Source organism: Triticum aestivum, chromosome 5D, assembly GCF_018294505.1.
Source record: "Triticum aestivum cultivar Chinese Spring chromosome 5D, IWGSC CS RefSeq v2.1, whole genome shotgun sequence".
Taxonomy (NCBI): Eukaryota; Viridiplantae; Streptophyta; class Magnoliopsida; order Poales; family Poaceae; genus Triticum; species Triticum aestivum.
The window spans coordinates 272,755,418-272,760,251 of record NC_057808.1 but is presented as its reverse complement, the minus strand read 5'-3'; the positions used below and the strand labels follow the sequence as shown (position 1 = coordinate 272,760,251).

The 4,834-nt window shown below is 39.0% G+C and overlaps 1 long non-coding RNA gene across 1 annotated transcript; it reads right to left on the bottom strand.

Annotated features, from left to right (window-relative positions):
• Positions 1-1,101: 1,101 nt before the first annotated feature.
• Positions 1,102-3,446, bottom strand: LOC123124650 (uncharacterized). The gene is made up of 3 exons (XR_006461179.1): positions 2,851-3,446; positions 2,567-2,654; positions 1,102-2,432 (listed from the first exon to the last, which is right to left on the bottom strand). It is a non-coding gene; the product is annotated as an uncharacterized lncRNA (long non-coding RNA).
• Between the last annotated feature and the right edge of the window lie 1,388 nt (positions 3,447-4,834).

Sequence of the window (4,834 nt, the reverse complement as noted above, 5' to 3'; positions counted from 1 at the left end):
TTGCTGCATCACCGAGATACACTATCACTCTCAATTTCATAAAATCATAAACAATTTTTTAAATCATGAATATTTTTTAAACTCATGCACATATTTGAAATCGTGAACAATTTTGAATTCATGACATGTTTACAAATTTTCAAATATTTTCTAAAATCAAGAACATTTTTTAAATACATGAACATTCTATACTATTGGCAAACATTAAAAAAATATGGAAAATATACAGGTTTTTGAATCGACAAACATTTTTTTGAAATTGTGGAACCATTTTTTAAATTCATGATTATTTTTTTGATTTAACGAAAATTTTCTTTAAATGCATGATCAATTTCTAAATCAGCGAACATTTTCTGAATGAATAAACTATTTTGTAAACCAAGAATAGTTCTTGAGTTTTTAGGATATTTTTTCATTCATGAACATACACAAACTTTTTTAAAAATCTTCATTTTTTTATTTCCCAAACATTTGCTTTCAAAGTTGTGATTTTTTTTAAAATAAGAGAACATCTTTTTAAATCGCAAACATTTTCTGAATCCACAAATATTTGATGATTTATTAAAAAAAATTAAAATTCTTATTTTGTTTAACTTTAGAAACTTTTTTGAATTACCAAATTATTTAAAGTAAAAAAAGAAAAAGAAAAATCGAATTTAAAAAACAGTTCGCCCGGACATGTGTTGGCCTAAACAGACACATTGTGTCTTCTCGCACCGCGCAGTATAGAGGGTTCCGTACTGCATGCGGCGGCCCATGTAGGGATTCCCTGTGTGAAACATTTTTTTATCATAGAACAATGCTCGTGCCACGGGAAAAGAGATATAGTTCAAACGGCATATATGTACAAATAATTCATTTACCTCACCCCCAACCCTCGGTTCATGTGTAAGTTCAGCTCTGAGTTGTCGCACATGAAATTGAAAAGGCATGTTGTCTCTTCTCCATCTATCGTTCTACTTTTGGCTCATCACAAATGAAATCTCTGTCATCTACCCTTCTCCCCGGTTGTACTCCCACAAATATTGGCCATAATGAATGTTATTGGTGATGCACAAGCATTGCTTCAGGTGTTCTTTTCTTATATTAACCAGCCCCTTTTCATTTATCAACAACTAACCCTTACACTGGACACAACCAAGCAAATGCATAACACACTGATAGACCAAATAATAAACTTTTATGAAGAAAACAGTGGACAGTGCCCTTGCAAATAAGAAAGTTGTGAATAAGAAAGTTATGTCCATCGCCATACCATATGCTTATTTGTAGACATGCTAGGTTCAACAACAGTCATTTTGTCTTCTTTACCATTACAACCGCCCTCTTTTTGTCTCCCAACAGTCATAATTTCTATGTTACTATTACATGCAGCTCATACAAATCTTCTTCATGTTAAATTGATCAAAGGGCACTTCAGCTTTTTGATACATAACTGATGATGTGCAATAATCAGAAGAAAAAAAAGCATTCAATCAATCATCTGCAAGCTATTGAGAAGTTTGTGAGAGCTGGAACCATATAATATCCGACAAGTAAATTAATGTAGAGTAAAGGTCAAGATTACAAAATAATTATCTAAATAGAAAAACACGACTACGAACTGAAGGATTAAATGTTCTATAGATTGTTCTTAAACCTGAGAAACTGAGAAGTATTGTGCAAGGAATTTTAATTAATATGCTAGAGTTGTTGATTTAAGTTACATTGCTGCTAATATACATGCCAATAGGTTGGTGTAAAGTTACAAACAAAGCAGTTTCCTTTGTTTATAAACATGCAAATAGGTTGGTGTAGAGTTGGTGTAAAGAAGATCCTATTAGATGGCATAGGAATGAACAGAAGTTCATGCCAACAGAAGCAATAAGGAAATCATGTTTCAGTTTTGTGAAATACAACAAACCTGTGTTTCTATCTCACCAAAGTTTTTTCTTAATTTTTTCCACTGTCTAGAACCTGAAAGGAAAATAGGGTATATAACTCTGTTGTTCTGCAACAACATATCAGCTAAAAAAATGGGAGTATTTACTTCAAGACTACTATGTAGTAGGTCTGCAGGAAATTTTATAGGAACCACTGCACTACCATGGGAGACATGATGCAAGAGCTTCGTGTTTGCTTTGTGTGTTATACTTCCTGTCAGAAAATCTCTCATCATTCCGTGGAAAGATACCAAGGCCGAAAAAATCAAATGGAATTAACAAAACAAAATAGAAATCACTACTTGTAGAAGACATGAAGCAAAACCAGAGTATACTCACAAATGAAGATGTTGAATTGTTTTTATGAACTTGTAAGGAGTCTCAGTATATGTATTGCTTGGAAATATATGGATGCAAATAGAAGAATTGATTCTAGGTCATACACTCATATGATGAAGTAGAAAATGTGTCCCATACCAACGACATATCAAGTTGCATACAAGAGGACTCCTGCATACATGTAAAAATTCGGGATTCATTTTTATCATTGAGCTTCTAGTTTCTACTACAACGAAAATATACTGGAGCATATGAAGCTATCCATTAGTTAGTCATGAGAAGAAGAGGTGGAGGTTATGACATACCAAACATAATGATGGTGAATCACCAACCCCCCTTTAATACCAAATTGTTCTCATTTCATATGCAACAAAATGGTCCTTGATAAAATGCCTGCACAAGGTAAAGGAATTATGGATCAGAATCAGATAAGCTTGTCTCTTAACCATAATTAGCATTACGTAAACATTTTCAGTAGCCAAACTGTTGATGGGAAATATATCGTAATGTGTGGTTCATGCCTTGCAATACAACAATACCACTGTCAGACCCCTCTGGCTCATATAGTCTGAGTCTCCAACCAGATTACCTGCTCCCAGTGCCCTGTATTTCCCTTGAAACAGGAGCAGCTGCTGCTGTCGTCGTTTGCGATGGACATCAGCGTCGCAAGACATTGAAAGCAGTACTGCACGGAAGAACTTGTGCCCGTGGTGGAGGCATGGAGCAGATGTGCTGGTCTTCCAACGTGGGGGCGGCACATCAAGACGGCCTCCTCGGCAGTAGCCTCAATGGCATCGAGGTGGGGTCGGAGCGTGGCGTACGGGACCAAACACCAAAGGCGGAGGCGGGGCGGCGAAGGACCTTGAGGGGCGACGACGCGTGCGGGTGCTCGGCTCCAGCGGCGTCATCAACAGTCACGGGCGGGCGCTCGGCCCCAGCGGCGTCGTCAACGGTCGCCGGAGGGCTGCGGAACCTGCGGCATATGACGCCAAGCACGGTGCTGGCATCTGTGGAGATGATGCAGGTTAGGGCTGTCTCCGGCGAGGTCAGGGCTGTCTCCGGCGGAGTAGGCAGTGCATGACGGCTGGGCGGGGACCGGCGGCGCGCGGCAGAGTGGTAGGGGTGGCGGCGCGCTTGAGGTGGAAGATGGCGAGGTAGGGTTGTGGGTAGTCCGCACGGGTGGGTTCTTTCGTTCTCTTTTCTACTCGTACAGTACCACCTCAAACGTAGAAAATAATATAGGTGAAAAAACTGAAAGCGTAAATTCACGGGAAAAAGCGTATTGTGATGGTGAACTCACGGAGTCAATCCGTGCTTTATTATTAGGGATATATATATATATATTCTGTTTCGCGTAACAAAATATTATTCTGTTTCGCTACTTGAACTGATGGTTTCAGGCGGCTGTACTGACGATTTTCATCACGTCGAACTGATCCTTCTCAATTTTTTTCGTCGGAACGGGGCATATAATATATCGTTGGAAAGCACTTGACATCTAGATTACAATAATATAAACCTTTTTTACAAAATCATCATGGTTTAAGAGCAGTTTTGAAAGAACCATTTTTGTCAAAATGGTTTTGAAGAAAATGGTTTTTTCAAAACTTCTCTTAAACCATGATCATTTTGCAAAAAATGTTCTATATTATTGTAATCTAGATGTTAAGAGATTTTCAATGATATATTACACGCCTTGTTTTGACGGAAAAAAATCGAGGAGGACAAGTTCGACGCCTCGATTTTCATCAGTACAACTGCCTGAAACCGTCAGTTCAAGTAGCGAAACAGAATAATATTTTGTTACGCGAAACAGAATAGCCTGTATAAATATATAGGACAAATGTTTCCTACAAGCAGTGGTAGTTACCATCACTTGCGTTTTGTATGTTGTATGTAGTATCTGTCGAAACCAAGAGTATGTACATGTAGTATGTAGTATATATCAATGATTAGGTAGTATATATACTAATTTTTGGGTAGTATGTACCATGTTTTGAGTATGCTCTTTTTTATGTACAAATATGTACATATTTCACAAATATAACAAAAACTATGGACTCATCTGCAATCTTTTAATGTAACTTGCTTTCAAATATCTTAGATATAGTATAGATATAGTATATGAACATATTGAAAATAATAAAATAGTACATATAGTACCACATGGTAGTATATGAGATATGTGGGATAACTACCACCGGGTGATAGGATGGATTTTTCCTATATATATATTCTGTTTCGTTACTTGAACTGACGGTTTCAGGCAGTTGTATATTCTGCTAACACTCTTGTCCAACCAAGCCGCACAAAATAAAAAACACGCCACTCCCTGCCCACGATATTTCCCTCTCCCCGCCTCCACCTTCCTCCTGCTCCCCGTGGCCACCCCCACCTCCAACCTACTTCCTCCCAACAAACCTTGAGCCCCTGACCCAGCCACCGCCTCCTCCTACCACCTTCCTCCGCGCCCGGAGCCACCCCGCTGCCGACCATCGCGACCCAGCCCGCCTCACGCCGCCCCCGCCCCTCCCTCGCTACCCCCGCTCTCCCCTACGCCAGATCTGAGGCGG